At 39.7% G+C, this 22,625-nt stretch overlaps 1 protein-coding gene across 7 annotated transcripts in view; it reads left to right on the top strand.

The window, feature by feature from the left end:
- Positions 1–22,625, top strand: part of osa (trithorax group protein osa) — a 127,407-nt gene that overhangs the window by 57,869 nt on the left and 46,913 nt on the right. The window contains exon 1 of one of the 7 annotated variants that reach the window (XM_073077178.1): positions 13,166–13,576. The exons of the other annotated variants lie outside the window; for them this stretch is intronic. The gene's annotated coding sequence lies outside the window, so the exon portion shown is untranslated. Of the gene's footprint in view, positions 1–13,165; positions 13,577–22,625 lie in introns of those variants that run through there. 7 annotated transcript variants of the gene reach the window in all.

The raw sequence follows: 22,625 nt of genomic DNA, 5'->3' as shown, positions 1-22,625 counted from the left end.
TTCTGGCCCGATGGCGAAATTATCAGAGTCGGGGGTGTATTATCACAAAGGTCGACGTCCGGGTTTTCTGAAACGAGCGCCGGCCGAGGCGCGCCACACAGACTCGCCACTTGTCCGCTATCGGTATCGTAGGACTGGGACTTCAAACGAAATAGCCCCATTCGGGACGGAGAATTAATCTTCGTTTGCTGTGTTCCTCGCTGTGCGACTCTTTGTAATCAGAGCAAGCCTTCATTGAACCATTACCGGCCGAATCGAGATTTATCTTTTGATTTGCAAATATAGCCGTCGCCCAAATTAGTTCTCGTTTGTGACTCGCTTCATGTATTGCCTAGTAACTCGGTGCGATTCACTGACAAGCGTCGCTTGTTCTTCTTTTATTTCCACCATATTACCTGTCATGTTTTACTCACAACGGGACAAACAAATAGATACTTTATCCTCAGTTAAACTGTAGAACAATGTACAGCTTTGTTTCGGATTATTCAGAAGTAACTGTTTATGACATTGCTATTAAATGCAACACCCTACCACCCCCGTCAGCGCGCCGAGCCCCTTTATTTTCTTTTCAATCCACTTCCATGAATGAAATGCCCTTATCAAAACATAATAGAAAATGATAAATACACGCCACTCGATATACTAATTATAATTTAATCCGATACGTTTGAATAATTGTAATTGTAAATTAAACCGTAAAATACAACGCATGGACAAGTTTAATTACAGCCTATACGTGTTTGGGAGACCGAATAATAAATTTGGCGTTGATAAAATTTTATCGCGAACCTATATTTTATTTAGGCGTTCGTTTGGACAGATGGATGGAGTGGACGCCGCATTCAACTCGAATGTAATTATTGCGGTCCGATTTCGATAATGCGCTGCGAGGCCGCTCGCGAACGAAATGTGGTCGGGCACTCGTTAAACTTGCATTTTAATAATTGATAGCGCTCCCGACACAAAGCAGATAAAGCCTTTTCATGTTATTTCATTTCCAGCACACAGCCGAGTACTCGGAATAAAAGGTATTCATTTTGCTGAAAATAATAATTAGTCAAACGTCCCCGTGTAATAATGAATGCGTCGAATTATACGGATAGGTGCTCATTGTTGGAAATTAATTGAAGTTTTCGCGATACAGTATGTAGGTACTAGGTAGTAGGTACACTGAAAGTTCACACGTCACGGTCGGATCGCTTCGGTGTTCGTATCTACATTTGTGGGTGGGTTCGCGTTGCAAAGATTTACCCCAATTACGGGGTGCGTAGGTTGAGCGGAGTGGGCTGTTTAATCGCGCTGTAAAAACGTTGGACGGCCGGTAACAAGGCCGTAAAACCGGACCCGTTGTCCCGTAACCGTACGGAGTGTTTCTTGATAGGCCGCGCACATTCGCGGTCTCCATTCGACTCGCTGCGAGCTATTTATACCTGTGCAATGTCAGTATTGCGCGCCTTGTTAAGGATTTCACCTTCGCTTTTGACGTTAAACGCTGTATACGTACGATATGCATAAGAAAATGTGCACGACACACGAACGAGACTAAATCGCGCACTTTACAACGCTCCGGAGATATAATGAAAACGATCTTTCCTGTAGATAAAATTACATTTTATGTACTACTTTAGTATTACATATATAATGAGCGAATATTCTTGAAACGCGTTGGTAGTTAATATATCCTATATATTCAAAAAACTTCACAGTTTAAGTTTCCAATGAGGTACTATGATAGATAAGGTATCTAATACTGGTCTTATACCTAATAAAGTAAGTGGGCTCGGAATATTGAAAATTGGCGTGACAGTGTTTATAGGAGTATACAATATACATAATAAAATGGTACATATATTACAGAGTTAAATAATTATGTTATAAAGTTTGCGTACTTAATTCTTTATGGCTGTATGGTCAATATACCTATATACCCGCAATTTAGTTTGATATCCGCATTACATGTACAAATACTCCGCCATAAATGACCTGAACGGTAGCCGGCATGCGCCTTCGATGTTGCATGCAAATAATGCAAATATATTGTACTTATTCAGAGAAGTACTAAAATCCTTCCAAGTTGAAGGTTGTGGTAGAACCCTTTGTGGTTCGACACCGGCAAGCACTACTGCCACACCTATTACAGCCTTACAACAACAGTTTTAAGCCTATTCTAGTTCTGGTGTAGTAACGCATAGTGGCAAAGCATTTTTGCATCTATAACCAACTTTAGGTACGACTATTATCTGGGATTGACATATTTCTGTGGGCGTCAGTGGCCACTGAAATATCTGGATTATCTATCTATGAATAATGACTTCGTGCTCGTTTGGTACTCCTATGATATATGTCAACACACAATATGCTTTGATCGACATTAGGAGAAAACGTGATGCGACTACTCCGTCGTATAAAGTCGCTTGATATGCACATATTCCTCGCAGAACACCTCTAGTTAACTTAAGCAATTTTCGTACGAGCCGTGCACTAAATATAAATCTGTCCGCAGTACGTACGACTATGTTTGCACAGTTTGTTAGCGGCCTTAATAAAACGAAGCCGAGGCACGGATAGTGAATCGTATATTCACGTAATGTTATATTAAGTCGGCAAGGGCCGTTTATGACATCAAAGAGAATCCTATCGCGGGCCCTCCCCGTAACGTTATTGTTTTAGAATGCCTACTATAATGTCAACGTGTACTGTTGTTGTTGTCGTAAAAGCGGCCGTGTCGTTTTATGGCCGAAAAGGAGCCCTGGGACTGGGTCGGACCGCCACCGTTTCGGGTGGTCGTAACCCGGGACTAGGGTTGCCACCAATTTTTTTTTTTAAGAAAATGAGTATTTCTTACAAAATCATTGCAAAAATATAGTATATTTCTCTAAAGACCTTGTTTTTTTCCCGTCACCGGCGCGACTCACTAATATAAGACGTCAGTTTTTCAACCGAACTCTCTTTTCTTTTTCTCACCTACCTATTTCTAAGTATTGAAATGTAGTTATTTCTGTACTTTATTACTTTTCTATAATATATAGTACGATTGCCAGAAATATAGTACAATACGGGACAGGTGGCATCCCTACCTGAGACCACCCCCGGAGCTTGTTTATGAAATTTCATAAACTAAAACATTGTTTGCAAGCATTAACTCGCTTTCCCGCTTACGAATCACAAACGATCTCTTACCTGACATGCATTGCACATGTGCCGGAAAAGTTAAGAGACTTAAGTATCCACGCTTCCAGTGCCAATTTGCGCGCGTTATTTATCTATCTATCCAATATTTTGCCCGTCAACGATCTTTGGTAGGCAGATACTGGATGGGTTGCTTATTAATAACGGATGTATATTTGACTTGTTTTTAAAACCGCAAGTTGCAGCAACTGTAAAGAACACTTTGGTTTGATTGTTACAATTACATGTTAAGACATGAATTCAATATGCAAAAGTCCATCCAGACTCTACTTCTGGGATAAATATATTGATATCCATAAACCTCGAATACTGTAGTATTTGGACATTGGTACGAGTTTCTAAAAGGAAGTGTTTTCAAAAGAAGAACTAGTCGAAACTAATTATATTTTTTCAATGTGTAATGTTACCTATTAGCACATATTGTTTAATTGACGAATTAATTATAACTGTGTCCAAGTGCAGTCATAGAGTTTGTTGTTACATAAAATCTTCGTAATGCGTTCTCGCTAGTAGTGGCTAATTATAATTAACCGTCGACGAATTGTTAGGAAAATGTTAATACGTAATAGTTTTCCACAATTGCATTTATAGTCATAGTGACGCCATTGACCCGCCGACCCCTAGCCATACGCCCGAGTCTGATGGCACCAGTGTCACCGCGACCATCAATCACCGCTCGTTGTGACGTTTAGCGACCTGCCGCCGCCGGGCCGCGAACGACCTGACCCGCATCTTTTTATTATCAAATTACCTTACGACGATTCTGATGTGTAGGTAAGCCATGTACAAATTTACAGTTGGACGGTTCAGTTCAAGAATAGGACAGTACATATCTGGATTAAAAACCTTTTTTACTAAAACAAGACGTACAGATAAATGCTGTGTTTTCGGTTTATAAACGTAGAGGGATGTAGTTTAAAAGGTATAATTAGTAGAATATAATTTGAAAATTGACAATGAAATGTAACTATAAAATAAATTTATAAAAGCTAATGTGTTAGCAATAGTGATACGCGAGTTTATGAGCGTGTGAACGCTTAAACCCAGGTCGCTCAAAAAAATATCTAGGACACCCCACGATAGTTCAAAAGATGGACATGTCCTAGGAAAATATGATGGTTGGCGAGTCACGTTTAAAGGAAATGTCCTTTTGCAAATTCAACGTTCGACGCCCTTATCGCACACGCATCAAACACATCTACGTCCGTTCAGCTTATTCATATACGTATCAATGAATGCGTAAAGAGGTAGTAACGAGTAACGACGAACTCTCCTTTTTATGACCGTCCAACGGACATATTCAAATGGGCGAGGTGTCCTCCGTCTGCATAATGGAATGCAACGGGTATTGAGACGGCAACGTTGGTGAAATAGACTGTGCGTTCGTTGAATGATGTCATCCGATCGCGATGAGAGGGCACGCCTCGCGCGGCGTGCTCGTTTCGTGACCAAGACTCTGGGCGGCTTAGGCTTGGTGTGCACGTGCTGCTAAATGAGCTCGGTTGTTCACTAATAGCGCTATTTACGTAGCATGCTATGCTAATGCGCCTCCTATAGCTATTCCTGTGCTACTGGTACACATAAAGGACGCTCGCATGCTTACATTTCGAAGTAAATGAAGGCTAATGTCTGAAGTTGAGTCGTCATTGTAGGTTAAAGAAGCTTGTCACCAAATTAAAAATAATTAATTAATCCGATTTCAAATGGATCAACGTTGTGAGCTGAATTTTCATTTGAGTAATAATAAAATTCGGTTAGTTTTAATTTTCGTTAAAAAATAATCTATCTAAACCAATTCACATTCGCAGTGAAATAATTCATTGTTTAAAGTCGCAATGTTTTACTATTTACCTAATGCATTTTTAATGTTACATGTCAATCATATAATTCAATAATTATTTTTCAGTACTGTTTAAATTTCGTACCCAAACACCTTTTTTTTTTTTTTTTTTTTTTTTTTTTTTTTTTTTTTTTTTTTTTTTTTTTTTTTTTTTTTTTTACGAGGGGGAAACCTTCAAAAGGTACCCAGTGTCGTAGGAGCGACACGGGGTTATGTGGGATTCTTACCGCACTAAAACCCCCCCGGTGGCCGTCCTCAGCGTTGCCAAGAGGACTCCGGGATCTCCTACGGAACGCAACCGGAGTCCTCTGAACGCGTTGCCCCTTCGGGCTCCTCCTAGGTGAGCTTCAGGACTCACCACACCGTCTGGTGTTTACGACGGTATGCGACCACACATACCGCCGTCCTTCCCGGAGTTGCTTGCTGGACGGCTCGACCTCCCAATCTTGCCGCCCGCAACCCCGGAAGCCCCCTTTTAGTCGCCTCTTACGACAGGCAGGGGATACCGTAGCCCTATTCTAGTCCCGGGACTACAGGGACATCGTACCCAAACACCTACACATGTTTTTTTTAATTTTAGTACTAAGTAGTATTTACAATAATGTAGTATATTTAAGTGCAGCTAAGTAATAGCACAAAATGAAAACGAATATTTTGTGGTAATAGTCATTGTGTATTAGGCCTTATGCATGCTTACTGTTTAATATCACTTCAAACTGAACCCGCGAGCGTTCTTCGAAACGTCGATACAAACTCTCATAAACTCCTAATCAGATGTTCTCTAGGAATACGTCAATAGATATATTATTGCAGTGCCGGCATTATGCAATGGTCATTGATGAAATCACTCGGGCGATGTTTATAAAAACTGATCTGATAAAACGCTATCCGACTGGTCACGTTTTACTGGTTCAGTTTTGCCTAAGGTGCGCTGTTTATTATCGACTTTATTGTGCATGAATGCTCTTTGAGTATTGATGGGGATCTATTTGAATGGTTAAGGTGGGTGGAATTCTTTGTGATTAGACTCTGGAAGTCATATCTATTTCTTATAATGACAATACTGTTGAGCGCTGAAGCGTTTGAAGGGTGTGGTTAGGAAAATAAACTTACACGAGGCAATACAATTGAGTCCTCAGGGGTGACAAACTTGCAACGCATCTGCAGGGGACTGCATACTCGTTTGCTACTTCTATATTATCAAAAGAAACGTACATGTCGAATAGATGAAGCTATGCTTTCTATACTCACAGTCCCACACTAGGATTCCCCATGTCGTGACAAGAACACAAATACCCAGACCCAGAATAGATATCTAAATTCATCATTCAGATATCTGTTTGGCCGCGGATCGAACCCGGAACCCTCTGCGCGTCAGAACAGTATGGTAAACGCTCCGCTAAGCGGTTCGTCAAGATAACCTTTTTCCTTTGGAAAGTCGCTTAAAAGTACAAGAACACTAGGCGTTCATCATCCGCTTAATAACACATAACATACCTAACGCCATATCCGCATGCTGCTGCCAATTTACGTTACGTTTTGAGCGTATATTTTATTATCAGAAATTTATTTAGAGGCCTTTTTCCTGCTGGCCGCAATCCAACTGGGAAACCCCTAACATTCAACAGACGATTTGATAATTATGGTCTTTTGTGTGTGTGTTTAGCGCGCTACCAGGAATGTGTGCATATTTATTTATAAATTGCTGTTAAATGTCCAAGAATTGCTTTAAATACAATGTAGCCCGCTGATTATTATTAATTATTTGTGTTAACAATTGTACCTACATATTATGAATCTGAGCTCGCGTGGCGGAGCGGTTACCATAGCGCATCTGACACGCAATCGGTAGACCCCAGGTTCAGTCCCCGGTTAGACAGCACTTTAAACGATGCATTTTATATCCGTCCTGTCTCTGGGTATTTATGTGTTCGTCTTTGTGTGTATCCATTGCACTCACGACACAGGGAGTCCTAGTAAAAAGCGTTATTTCTTTAGGAGTGAATAAGATATATAGGTGAATGTCACACGACACTGCACGTTTTGTACGGGATGTTTATGTATCTGTAGTAAAGTTGTAGAGCCGCAGTAACCCAAGCCTTTCTTGTTCGAAAGTGAGAGTTCCAAGTTTCTCGGGAGCAAGCACTACGTCGTCGCATCGACCGACATCGCGAGATTTGTTTAGCTCACTTCGGCTACGTAATACGTATAGAATAGAATGCCGACCCCCGGCGTAAACATCTTCAATGAATATTCTATCCATATTCCGGTTCAATTGTACGAGGTTTAACTTGCGGTTTTACATTTTGAATAGACGTTTCAGTTTAGGCTGGTTGGTCGTTGGCGTCTAACGTTTGGGCATGGGTAGCTTTAGCGTTTAAGAAGTGCTTTATTAAGTAGCCAGTAAGACTATTTAGTAGTCAATGTATGTAGGTAATACAGATGCGTAAACAATTGACTGATTGCTGGATGAGTTTTCGAATAAAATCATGTATGTACCACTCGTCAATCGCTCAAGCAAGCATTAAACATGCGAGCCTCAGCAACTATCGCTCATGCGATAGTAGCCAATAGGCGTTCAGCTTTAACAACGATGACGTTGAAACAAAGTCTAAACAGCGTATTGATAACAACCACGCCCACGTGTACTGTTTTATCTACCTTAGAATACATACGTAAGTGATCGTTTAGTGTACGGTTTCGTCACACAATAGGTCAGGGATGTGGTAATTTTATCGCGTCAGCTGTCTCTGCCGTGGTCGTATCGATAAGTGACGAGCCCTAAAGAACGGCGTGTTTAATTTTAGCGTGTCTAATCTCGTTCGGTGTTTTTTTTTTAATATATGGAGCACACGAGTATGTAGTCCACCTGACTGTAAGTGATCACTGCCGCGTATGGACATCTCTAAGCAATCCCCGGATAAGTTCCATCTAAGTTCCAGCTTAATGCTACAGCGCTTAAGGCTGCTGTTATTAGGCAGAAATGTGTTTGTCTAAAATGGGTGGCGTTTGTGAAAACGGGGAATGCCTTTAGATAATAAATAACGAGTGCAACGATTGCGACCGCCGCCCGGCCCGGGGATAAGGGGGTCTCCGGGAGGGGCCGACCATTTTAATGTCCCGACGCCAGACTTTATATTAAACATTCGACCTTGGCAGTGGCCTACATCGACACCGAGACACGCACACACGCCCATTTCCATCCTCATGAAAAGAAAGTTCATTGAGTGTTCGTCACTAGTCGGCACTATAAATAATAAAGTCACGTGTTTCCAACTCGGTGTGGTTCATCGTGTCCCGGCTATTTAAACTATCTTATCGTAGTTACCGTTGTCTCGGTTGAAGGTCGCCGCCACGTAATTTGGTCTCGTCTAAGTAGGTACGTAGGTATTTATTGTTATTCGTTAATTCATTTATGAATTTTGTGCTACAGTTCCATTGTTGATCTTCATTGTTATACTTAGTTATAGAATTGTGAATGTAAAATGAAAAATGTTATGTCATTTTCATTGAGTACCTGAAATAGATCGGATGTGTCGTTTTTGTTGAATGAATTTTCTATAACGGGTTTGTGTGTATATTTAAATTGAGCGAAGTGTTTTGAGATATACTTGCTTCCAAATACGTTTTATTTTAAGATGAATTTGCTGTTTTTGTTAAGTCAGCCAGATTCCGTTTCTAGATGCATCCGTCTTGAAGCTAGATTGTATAACTAAAATAGTATTCAATTTAGACCCAGAGAAAAAGGCGTAAATGCTCGAGAGTGAAACTATTTAGCAGGGACCCGTTTTACCACGCGATGAAATAATTGTCATACACAATTATAATCATTATAATAGACTCGAGACAAACGTGAAAGTTTGCAAACCGTTCATAACTCGTGTAAAATCAAAATTTGAGCTTTCTCCGAGAATAAAATTTGTTGAAAGCTAAAACTTCTTTAAAACAAAAAACGAACGAAACGAACAATAACAGCTACGCTATACGTAAAACGGTTACGATTATCATTGCAACCATGCAATATTAAAAGTAAAACAAATTAGTAGAGCCGTGTCCGCAATTTGTTGATTAAAAAATAATAGCTTGTAAAAAGTCAATCATCTTTACCAGAATCCTCGGCATCGTAAAGTGAATTTAGTTGACACCGCCAAGCGGCTCGGAGCGACACGGCAACACTCGCCAATTATGTAATAACAAATTATCGTATACCGGAATTGCGATTGTGCGGGGCATGTGAACAATGTGGGTCAGTGGTGAGAACGGAGGCAGGGTCGAGAGATGCCATTGACGCGTCTTGCGTTTTACGTAACAAGTCCTCATTGTCTTAGCGTGCCCCATGGATGCATAAGGGTCCGTTTGCATGTTGTAAATTAGTATGCAACTTTTCTTGTCCCAACCCGATAATACTCGTATAATATTTGGTTCGTTCTCTATGCATTGAACTGTATCAATTCGATACAAACGATTTACCTACGTTTACTTGCGTAGTTCGTGAATTCGTGGGTTTATTTCGGTAGTATAGTTTGCCAGTTACGGGTAAGTTTGATTTAAAACAACAACGTATGTGTAGCCGTATGGAGTGATTTTGGAAAAAATCATAATATGAGAATTTATTGCTAAGCGTTTTTCTTGTTTTACGAAACATCAACATTTTTGGTATCTTTGGAGAAAAGTCGGAAAAGAGATAAGAAATCCCATAGCTTTTCTTGCGTAAAGCTAGTTAGGATATGCCAATCCCATTAGTGTTCAATATACACTTGACAGACCAAACTCCGGAATAGGTGAATCATGTGATAATAACAAGAAGTCGACGATAGTAGTGTGTTCGTTCGTGCAGGCGGTTGTGCTTGCAGGTGTCCGGTGTCACTATGAAACTGGTCGGGCATCCGGTGCGCGCCGCGCGGACCGTCCGACAGATGGCGTCACTAACTCGCTTTAACATTTAAACGTGCAGCTTTCGACTACGCCTCACACTGTCGGATAGTCAAAAGTTTCCGCACTGGAAAATCACTAGTCGATTCTGTGATCCAATGATGCCAGCTGGCTCTCCGGTTCGCTTAAATCACCTTGTGGTTTTGTTGCGTCGATCAAGTTTTCTGTTCAATGCAATCCGTATCGCTACATAAAATATATATTTTGTATAGGCAACTAAGGAAAACGGTCCTCAAATAAATGTCGATATAAGGCTTCTTAATTTGATTCAGAAATAAGTCGCCAAAGGGGCCTGAAATATACGCGTATTACGTTATCGGTCCCAAGACAAATTGTCTAATTACGAGGCGGTCCCGGCCGCTTATGTAACTAATGGAAGCATAATCGGGTCTGAGGAATCCGATCGTAAACACGCTTGCTAACCTACTAAAACATATTTCTTTTATTTTGCGGAGCGGCCGCTCTCGCACGCCGACCGCCTCGCTGCCGACCGCCGTTCGGCACTTAAGAAAACAGGTTCTATATCGAAAATTAACGATAAATCCGCCAGCCGCAGAGTGCTGTTTCAAACCCGCATATTTCTTTGCTTCTTCGACATTAAGTAGAGTATTAACGACAGCGCATTCTTGATTTCGAAACGAAATATAAAACTCCGACTACTATCCCAGCCGGATTATTTTTGTAAGCTTCGAACGCTGTTTTTGAATATCCTGCACGTAATTGTGGAATTGATACAGCTTTATGCAAATGCAACAGATATGGTAACAAGAAATGCAATTATTTTTACATTATTTCAATGCATTACGCTGCATTGCGTATATCGTCAGATTTCGTGATTCGTAAACATCATGGTCGGAATCATAATGCGCCCACTTATCTGGCGGGTGATTTCAGTGATACGATCAGAATTTAAAATGGTGTTCGGGCGCAGACCGTTGGGCGTCTTTTGTTCAAAGTGCCCGGCGCCGGCGCACTGGCGCCAAACTCCATCAAAGCGGGTTATTTAGATTTTTTATCTTGCCTCCTTGCTCCAAGTCATACTTTTGTTTGTTGTGTTCTCGTTCTAATGCAATCTACGAAGCCGTTGTCTTTTTTTTTCGTTAACGGCCAGTTAACACCTCAAATGAATAAATAAATTGATACGTAGGTAGGTATGTGCGTGACCTTCATCAACACAAATATTACGGCAATTTATAAGACGTAATTGGAACGGTTAATACCTTAGGCCGTAATTAACCTGCCGCAATTAACACTTTCAGTGTGTTTCTTTTAAATGCCGACTTTTACTACAATCTTTATGGGCGTTATCTTTGCCAACGGGTCAATGTTACAATTTTGATTATTTATATTGTTACTGTTTTAGGTAAAAATACTTCAACGAAAGTTATCTGGAATAGACATGAAATATTATAAATAAATTTTGCTGTAACAAAATTTCCTTAAAAGTATCCTTTTTTCTTTAGTAAGTAGTTTTCTTAGTAAGTTCCTTTATCTTACTTAATACTTTAATTGGTATGAGCTTATTACATAAATATTCATATTACTGACAAGAGATATTTTCGATATGTTTACGGAAAACTAATTGACATAAGAAGAACTAATTCAGTTCAGTGAACGAATAAAATAATACTTTTTGATTATAATCATTTAGCCCATCTGTCAGATTATATCCTTGGCCTCGGAAACTCTATTTTCGTTTTCAAAATGGCCATTTTGATAAATATGACAAAAAGTTTAGATAGATGATACCCTTTAGGCACTACCATCGCACCTACTGACCGCGTCCAAAGCTAAAGTTTGTATTTAGTTTCAACGATTAGTACATAAAAGGTATGCAATCTTTACTATGTAATCTTTTGTATCATCATCAACCCATAATTGTCCCACTGCTGGGCACGGCTCTCGTCTCATAATGAGAAGGATTAGGCCATAGTCCACCGCGCTGGCCAAGTGCGTATTGGTAATCTTTTGTATAACGAAAGATAATTAAGAACCATAACTGCTGACATTGTGTTATCACAGATAACAAAGACAGCGACCATGGGATCAAATACAAGAGATAGGCAGCAGGATCTTCATCTTATAAAGATGCTAACCTATTATGTTCTTCCATACGTACGGGCAAGTTTGTTGACTACCGCAAACCGCCTTTTTAGGGGAGGCCTATGTACGTTTTGACATTACTCCAAAATCACGAAAAAACCCACATTAAACAGTGAGCTATCTGTAGACTCCGCAAAGACAACTTGATAGTTCATTAACATCTACAACTAACTCTACCATATTATGTAGAGTCATATAAATATTTTTTCCTGCTAGCACGTACGAGGTTTTTATAAGTTAATCATTGTAGAAAAAATATAAGTATTATAACATTGGATAATTTCTGTACGCATAAATACGTATGTGGAAGTTATAATTAAAATAGAATAAGGGAAAACAAAAAAATCCGTAACTCACAGTGCGCATATGCAATTGACCCGCATTCCCAATAGGGCATTAATGTTTGCGTCGCAACAGTAATGAGATGCATAATACATAATGGCGTTATATATGACGATTGCACACAATCCGATCAATATTGCCTAATTAATTAGTCGCCGGCCACGTTAATGGCGCTCAGTGGTGACGCCGACGCGTAACGTGTTAGTTGTTATTATAGAATTCATTACCGGCACGTAAATAGCAATTTGTGTGTCCTTCTACTAGACTAGTGTGTTCGATTCAATATCCACGTGGGCATTATCAATTCGATTCATTTATTGCGTATGCAGTCTCATTATGTACGTATTAAGTTGTGTATGAATGAATAGCTAAATCGCTTATATATTGCAAAGGCCTGCCGCACGTCGTCGCCGCAATTACTCGAAACGAATTGTTGTTATTTTTTGTTCAATAGAATTCCTTTCCGTTTTAACGATTCAGGTCCGTTTCTAATTTATAGAGTTACGCCAACTGCTGTTATAGGATCCGCTACAAGTTTCGCTTTCGGTGCAATACGACGCAGAAGTAAAGTTCAGCACGACCCGTACAATAATTCAGCGTATTGAATGTGTTCAGTTAATACAAAATACAAGTAGGAGCGAGCGAAATAACTGGTCGGGTCGGAGAGTTTGTTGGGTGCGTGCAGCGCTGGCATAGCGCGACCCCCCGCTCGGCGCTCGTCGGCGTGCCCTCGCCGCGTCGTAGCTATACGGTATACATATGGGTCGAAGTCGGACGGAGCGAAGTGCCGCCGTCGCAATATCAGCCCGGTGAAATCGCTCGCCCGCCCGCTTCGTCGCACCGCGCGCCTCGCCTGCGCCAGTCGCTGTGCGCCAACTGAAACGCGCGCACCGCGTACCGCAATCGAACGTATTCCTTGTATAATATCCACACGATATTCGCTCCGCCGTGCAGACCGTTGCACCGCTCTCCGTGCTCCTATTACCGGCCGCCGGTGAATTTTGAACTTATCGTTGCTTCGAGGAATTGTCAATTCGATTCGCTTCCCCCCTGTGACTCGTTAGCGTGTGAGTGAAGAGTGCATGTGAGCAGCTCGCCCTAATCTGTGTATCGGTGTCGTTCCGAGAAGGACTCAAGACGGCCGTCATCATAAGGCTGCCCGCGAACACAGTAAGTACCGCGTCGGCCGCATGACTCCTCGATGTAAAATGGGACGATTCTTATCTACATTGCCGATTGGCGGGTGTGTGTGTGAGTGTGCCTACGCGACTGCGCCCGTGGGTGCGTGACATCCGACCGCTTTTCTGTCTGTGTGCGTTGGCTCAATACTCGTGGATTCTATTTTGTGGCGGTGTGACTAGATGTTTGTTTTTATTATCATATGACCGGAGATTGCTGCGAAGTTTAAACCGAGCATCTTACTACTCGTATGAGAGAGACGCAAGTAATTCTCGTGTTTTCGTCAATTTCAATTGTTTTATTCTTTTCCCTTTCATTGCTCTCGTTTTGCTCTACACAACATGTTTTGCTGCGTCTGTTATAATTAATGAAATTAATGAATGTAAGTCACTTAAATATGTGAGATTTTATCCTCTACTTACAATGGCTGAATTTCTCTTGCCGTCGGTAACTTAGCGCGTTACGGCAGTCGTATGCTATATTTTTGTGAAGCATTTCTTTTATTTAAAAAAGAAAATATGTGTGTGCTTATTTAGTTCCTACAGAAGTACGGAAATAATGTACTACGCAAACATACTTTGATTAATCCAATTAATGTTCAACTTCAGTGGTAGAGTTCTCACAAAAATATATTTATTACTCCCATTTAATATTAAATCGAACTACCAAGGTAGAAAAAAGTTATAGTTTTATTATGATTTATGGTGTTGTAAAACTGGCGAGGGTAGAGTCATTCAAGTTGTATTCGATTATGAGACTATTTTTTTTCTGTAGCAAAATTTTAAATATATTCGCGTAAAATATTTCAAGTAAAATGATCTAAACTGAAATTATATATGCCGTGCTACAAACTACAAATGCTAAAAAAATGTGCTAAAAGGGTGCCGTTTGGTGCTAGTTTTTATAAAAATGTTTAGGTAGAGAAAGCTGGAAACTGGAACTATAATGTAAATCAAGCCATAATTGTGTTCATTTACATAGATTGCATTAGATTTTGTCAAATTCCTGTTATGGTGTTTTATTTTTTTGTATAAAATGCAACACAATCGATTTTTTACGTAAGAAACATTAATTCAATGATACATTTGCCTTTAAAACACATTTTAACACAGTCTTTAAAATGAAACAGATTTTATTTGCACATATAATTGAGTCAAAAGTTCATTGATACTAATTTAAAAGTCTTATCAACAAATCTTCCTAATTAGCATAACTGTGAAACACCGCGGATAGTTTTGTGTCGAATAAATTTTCGCATTTTTCAGGTGACTAAATGTCTAAAAATGTGGGTGAGATGTGTTTTTGATTGATATATTTTTTTTATTAAGACAATGTACATAATTAAATTAATTGTCCCATGTATTACGATTTTGATGTTTCAACGTGTCAGTAACAAAATAAAAATGCCTACAGTCAAACTTAAAAGCCTTACCCTTTTAGAAAAATTATTCGCTGTTATTGCCTATATTACTAAAAAATGTTTGTTTATTATTTATTAACCTACCATTTTATAAATTTTTAATTCATTTTAGATTCAGTTTAATGTATGGATGCCATATAACACTAAATTTGAATTATTAATAAAATTGAAGTTAAGATTTTAGAAAGTACAATAATAGCCTAGAATTGTCTTAATTCATCTCGTGGCTTACTGGGCTGACGTAAGCGACTATTGAGAGAGCTGTGACTTTGCATGTACCCCAGATTTAAGATTAACTGAAAAATAACAGACACCAGTGACAACGCTATTCTTAAAAAATATCAGAAAGCCAGATGATATGAATGTTGTAATAGATATTAATACTTTGAACAGCTGTCTATCATTAGAGTAATTTACATGTAGAGACAGAGGAAAAAAGAGTGGTTATATTGTGTGTATTGCATAAGCATACGGAAATTTTGTGTCTTATAGAGATTCTTCCATCGCTTCGCCATAACGAACTTCTCCATACGGAGCAGTGGATCACGTTCAAAAAGTGTTGTGTAAATAATACTAATCTACTTGGACTAAAATATTTTGAATATATTTTTTTAAATTATAATGCCCGTACTGTCCGTGACTATTGATCTAACATGACTCTTACTTGCCTTATCAGTAGATTGATGAGAGAGTAATGCGAAATTTAATCACCAGCGGCATTTGGTTTTGATATACTTGACTAATGATAAGTTTCAAGTTGCGCTATTACGTCTAGAGCTTGCCAAACTTCTTCCGTATTTGAATTCATTTTGGAGCCCAGGTTGTAGATAGTGAGGTGGAATAGGTAGACTTTGCCAAATTGGTTGTTCACATGATTTATGTTCAATTTTGAAAATATCAAATTGTCTTGCCTCAGTTGGTAATGCGCTGCCCGGATGATGTGTGAACGTATGCGGTTGCTTGTTACGCGTTCAGAAATAATTTTATATCGATTACCTCATAATTGTTATCAGAGCGTGTTTGTTTGTATACATACGTTTCTAAGAGTATGATTACTTAATGCGATCTCACGCTCGATGGCTTCCGAACTGATAATGTCCTAACCGCCTCAACAAAGCGAAACGTTCTTCAATTTTATTTCTTTGTCGTAAAACCTATAGTCGCCGGGGGAATGTCGACGTATGCTCATTCCTCGGCGAGTGTCGGCCGTTCATACAAATTATACGATGTGTGTTACGTATAGCTGTTTAGGTGGGCCGTCATTATTTATGTTCTCTAACAGTCGGCTCGGTAGTGTGGGTTAAAATCGGAGCAGTCAGCTGATCACGCGTGTGTGTGTGTGCGTTCTTCGGGAAACACCTTTCGATGACGTGTGCGAGTTTCGTTTAATTGGACAGCCGCATTGTTCACTCGTGTTTTTTTACGTATTCATATACTTATATCTCGAAGCGATAATTTGTAGTGTTGTTTGTTATGATTGACACTTCTTTACGAGATTTGCTGATATTACGAGATGAGCTGATATGTGCTTTTTATCTTTAATTATTTTTTAGCGTTTAAGATTAAACCTAGTTGAAAAGAAGCGGAACCAATATGGTTTAACCGAAGTGGTACATGCCTCCACAAAACCTGTATCTCCGTGAAGTAGTTCCTGTGTTTCAAAGGAAGGAGGTGTGTGTATACCGGCTTACTTATATATGAGGCGATCATCTCAATTCTCAGGAGTAGCAACACACCAGTGACAGGCTTCACGTAGAGTTGTTGTCTCAGTGTATAAACACTAGGGTTACAAAAACATAATCTGTGCCAAGACTACATATTATTCACATTGTATTCTATTCCGAGTATAACATAAAAATGTATCAGAGAGGAAAAACAGGAAACATACATATTAACTGTAAACAGCGTGGCCGAAGCCGCAGCAATTCACTTTGCCACATTTGAAATGGTTACGTGCACGTACGTAGGTAATCTCGTATTGTTGCCGCGATCGCATGCGATACGATAACACACGTATGCCTTCGTGCATGTGGTATAATGTTATCTTTCATACGCTCCACAACGATAACTAAAACCCGCCTGACATGTACCCATTTGTATTTGCTTTCTATAGACTTGATTGAACAACGCCCGTTAGTTATCAATCATTTGCCTAGTCAAATTATCAAATTTCGAACTCTAGTAGGCAAAGAAAATTGTTAAGATTGGTTATATTACCAACGAACGTAAGTCAATCGTAGAATATAAGTGGTTAGACCGCCTATATATATATATCTATCTTGTAAAATAAATTACGAATTTAAACATTGTTTATATGGCAAGATTTATGCATACGCGAAGACAAATATAGAAATACTAGATGATGAGAATACAGGTTGACGAAGAAATTAGATTAACTGATTAAAAAAAAACGCCTTCTACACTCACAGTCCCACACTAGGATTCCCTGCGTCGTGCCATGTTGCTGCGTAGGTGTCATGGACACACACATAGACAAATGCACAAACACCCAGACCCAGAAACAGAACATCATTTAGATATCTGTCTGGCCGGGGATCGAACCCGGGACCCTTTGCGCGTCAAACCGATATGGTGGCCGCTCCGCCACGCGGGTCGTCAAATAATAATAATAAGAATAAAAACTCTATTTCGTCTAATTGGATAGTCATGCCAAATAATGCTAAAGTCCCAATACTAACACAAATGTTCTATCGATGATTATCTAACAATCGATAACATAGATCAATCTCACTTTTTGATCGATCGACAAAGTAGATCGATGTCGATTGTGTGGGTACGGTGTGGCACCTTAATGAATGTTGCCCCGCGCCAATGACGTTGTCGGAGAAACATGTCATTTGGTAGAAAAACCTCGTGCCGCGGCCGGTGATTACGCTCGCTCGATGTTCCTCCACCATAATTTTACTGCCTTATTTGCCTCGACTCATCATCGCAGTACGATGGGTGTTTTTCAAACTGTCAAACAACACGCGGCCCGTGAATGATGTTCGGTTCGCCAGTTTTTGTTGCCGAAACACAATTCATAGATAATTTCGGATCACGACACCCACAATTGATGTTTTTTGATGACTCGCATTTGATTGCGCGGAGTCGGAAAACTTTTCGAGTGCCGACTGCCGAGTGGCGTGATTGTGAGTCGTAAATTTATCCAGTTAGGGTGCTCATTTCTTTATTTAGTACGGTTAATTATGCGACATCGGCGTTGTGTCGGCGCTGTGCCGTCGGTAGCCGGCAGGGAAAGTTTTGCTTCGATGCCACCTCTTCGCTCCCCTTCGTCGCAAATAAATAAGTCGGGGCCGGCATTCGACAACAATAATAATAATTCGCTCGGGCCCGATCAGCTGTTTCCCCGACACCGACCCGAGTAACAGGTGGCCTATAAAGACATTCAATAAACTGTACCACTTGTCTTCACTCGGGACCGTCTATTTTACACAAATACACACACACGCGCGCGCACGCCATCAACCCACAAGCACACTTTTTCTCCTTTGTCAATGTTGAGGGAGGTCAATGATCTTACTTGTAATTAATAATGCAGCAGCTATTTTTGTTGCCACCTTTAATTATGTTTTGAATAATTTCTTAATATTAAAAAGGGCATAAAGATTAACAAAAAGATCTAGTAGATTTGATATTGGACCACTGCTGGCCGTGTAACCCCAAATAGTATTGAAGCTTTCTTTACCTTTAGATGCGTTGCGATCTCTGCCGACTAAGTTGAGACGATTCGTGTAAGTATCTCTCCATTTCCACTCTTGAAACCAGAACACCGCAGCACTTAACACTGCTGTTATTAGGCAGAATGTATTTCATTGGCATTAGTAATTCGACAGTAGTAATGTGCGATTTAGTTTACTATTTTCTATTTCTATGATAGGTCTTTGACTTAATTCGTCACTGGCCAAGGAGTTCAATGAGACAACTCTGAATCCGAACTGATTCTCGTTAATACTCCTTCATATGGTGGGAAGTTGGACTATTAATCAGTATTAACTCGAGTTAATTCGTAGCTCGTTGTTTTATTTTGTTTGAGCTAAATTTATTTTTAGGATTTTGACTTAATTTAGAATTATTATTATGTTGACTGAATTTAGATTCATTTTCAAGAACCGTCATAGGATCATAGGATATTTTGATATTGAAAATTACTTGAACAGTTTGTGGGTTAGATTTATTTAGCAATAATTACTATATTTGTTCTGTTCTATGTTTAGGAGGCGAATGTTCTGCTTCTAATGTTTAAGTCCTCAGGGCTGACAACATATTTTTTGCTGATACCTAGAGTAATTGTGTTGTTTATATGATGGGCCACAAATATCGGATAGATGGCGTATCTAATTGCGTCTTATCTTCCAATTTCGCGTGGTAGAATTTTTGTAATAGTGGTGGTGGTGTCTGCGGCTGCACTAATTTCTTAATTATTCTTACCATTTAGCAACACAGTCGCTACTGTGTATGGGGCTCAAAGAGTGTGGCAGACGTTTTTTATGAGGCATGCTAAATTAAGTTTTCTTAACCAAAAATATACACGTAAAATCGTCTTCAAGTAGAAAATAAATAGTGTATTTTATGGAGTAGTTTCAGATTGATTGCATTGATGTTTTACCATCGGACTGATCGCACGGCCGCTTGCTACCTCAATTACGCAAAACAAACAAGATAGCCGTACGGTTGGGGCGCACGGGCCAAGAGAAGTTAAATCGCGGCGTTCAACATTTCGCCGGGCGTACGAGTCGGTCGTCGATGACGAGCCGGTTATGTAATGTAAATGTTTACGTATGTACCACGAACACGTGCCCGCCACCACGTGCCCCGACCGAGAACACTAGCCTTGTGAATTATTTATTTACGAGGCAACATTTTCACACGCCGGTCGATGAACTCTTGAATGATCTCGGAACGCTTTTACGCCGATTAATCTCGTCTCGTTACATCCTCGGATGACATTGCTCACCCTTTTGTGTGTCGCGCGTCTGTCTGCATGCGATTATTATATGCTCGTCTACGTTTCGCTTCGTTTTCGAGCTCGGCGAGTCTCGAATTTCGCGTCAGGTGCGCGCGTTCGTTTTAATTTTGCAGTTTGTTGTTGTTTTTGTGCTTGTGCCGTTTCAATTGCATTAAAGTGGATGTGTATCGTCAGTTATCTCTTAAAAATTCACCTTTCATCACCGAGCATTCCTTTGTCGTGGAACGTTTCGTTTAAATTTTCTGACGAAATAAACAGTAAGGTTTTCGTTACGTCTATCTGGTTTTGAAACCTTCATTTGCCGTACAACGAAAAATGGAAAAATTTTGAAACGACTTTTGAAACAGTCCAAAGTAATGAAAGGGACCGATTAGCTTACTTAAGCCAATATAAAACAAGTAAGCTATAACCATAACATATTAAGCCATTAACTTCAGTCATGCAATAGTGCTTGTATGCTGCAAAAACACAACCGGCATCATTTCGAAAATAAGCAAGAAAAGCAAACAAAAATCATCACGCAATTTCGCACTAAGCCCGCGGGCGTCGGGGCAGAAGCACTCCGTGCAATGTGCGATTATGTATGTACAAAGTCCTATTTATAGCGGCACATGAGGCACATCCTGGTGCGCATCTCGTGCCACTGACCTTGCTCTATTAAATGTGATAGTCGGCACAAATCACGCAATGCAACCGCATCGTAAGACTGCCCTTGTCACTCCTTTTTTGGTGGTGCTTTCCCTTATCTTAACATTGGTGAGGCTGAGGCATGCGCGTGCGAAAAGTTTGAAAGTGTCTCGCCTCTTGCAATATTTGAGCAGAATGACTAAGTAGGTAAGATCTAAAGTTTTAAAGATTATGGACGGAATGAAAATAGGAATGGACCATGACACTAGGTGAATCAAAATGTGTCGCCTAATTCATCAGAACTTTTTACGTAAAAGATGACTTCTTTTACATAACGAAAACAAAAAAAAAAATTGAAATGTAAGGCTGGTCTAAACAGCTTGACATGCTTGGTCAGCCAATATTTGTAAAGTTTAGCTTTTCCTTTAAGAGTAGGACTCGATACAAAAACAAAAAAGTTTAAAAGAAGGTCTTCTCATAAAGTTCTGTTTTCCTGAAGTTTGACATTGTTTTGAAGTTAAGATGTGATAACAGTTTATAATCAAACGGAATAAACTTGAAGGAAGAATGAGTTTTATGAGGTTTCGTATTACATAAAGAATAAGAGAAAACATTGCTTAACTCATTTACTCAATACAATGTAATCATCATTGTCAAACTTAATACTGCTGCTGGGCACAGTTCTCTTTTTAAAAGGAAAGTGGAGGTACCTATTTTAGACGAGTAAATTGGTACACATTACGAATCTTTATTTACTAACCTAAATGTAAATAACCACACTGCTACTTTAAATCTCGTTATTAATATTCAATCTACCTATGTTTTGCCTTCCCAAGATCGACATTTGACAATTTCTTCACGAACGACGAGACTCGTATCTCGTCGATCTCGAAGTACAATAATTTCTACCGCCTTCAAAACGAATCAAAGTAAAAATCAATATATAAAATAAACATTATTACGCAATAAATACGCTCATATAACATTAGCCCAGTTTGTTCGAAGCCTGAACTTCACTAAACCGCCATACTTTCGCTTTGATTTAATTAAATACGCCGACGTCCCTAACGGCAATCCAATTTGTGCAAGTAACGTTGATTAATAAATTTAATGGGGCTAGGTCAGTGGCACGGGATTCACGGGAACGCCTCGCAGTGTTACTATATGGATGGGGTTAGTGACTGTTCACACGTACCACAACCACAACCGGCTGAATTATATATGAGGCGGACATCGCAGTTGTCAAGAGTGCATACGCATCAGTGATCGTCTTCATATAAAACCTCTGTTATATGTAGGGATGGTAACAGATTTCTGAACAGTACTGACCACTTACCATCAAGTTGAAGTGGTGTGACAGTTTCCTACTTCAATCATAAAAAACACACCACAATAAAACTGCAGCCGAGTGCAAATTTGTATAATTAAAAATGAAATTTCTTTATTCACACGAAACATTTTACCATTCAAATCAACAGTGTGGACGGAACTGGTCACATCGCAACTACAAGCGATCTCGTGCATAAGAATGTTGTAGTTACCACAATGCAATCCCGACGTCCCCAATGCAACCACTGCTTGCGATAGTTTGTCACTCTCGTGTGGTGATTGTGGTACGTGTGAATAGACACTTAGGTGTGCGGTATTTGCACATTCACTTTGTCTATAAATCTACATACGTTTACTATATGGGTATGTATTGCACTCTGAAGTGATCCGTTTTATACTAGATTCATTCATGGGAGTAACCTCATGCGAATCGTTTCATTTAGGACTTTTATTTAGGATTTGAATCTGTAGTGGTTTCATATTGTTTCATATACGGCGGTAACATTACCACAGTGGTAAATCCTACGTTCATGTTTGAAAGGAGCGATAAGGTAGAGATACTTACGTGAGATGTTGGCCATGTGATCAAACTTAAGGGGGAGCTCAATTCTATGGGATTTATTACAAATATCCAGAGCCCAAGAGCCATGGATAGATATTAGGCGAACACCGTG

The sequence above is a fragment of the Epargyreus clarus genome, unplaced genomic scaffold (assembly GCF_041222505.1).
Source record: "Epargyreus clarus isolate Ecla_fem2 unplaced genomic scaffold, WU_Ecla_fem_2.2 ptg000010l, whole genome shotgun sequence".
NCBI classification, from domain to species: Eukaryota; Metazoa; Arthropoda; class Insecta; order Lepidoptera; family Hesperiidae; genus Epargyreus; species Epargyreus clarus.
This window is presented reverse-complemented; position numbering and strand designations above follow the sequence as displayed.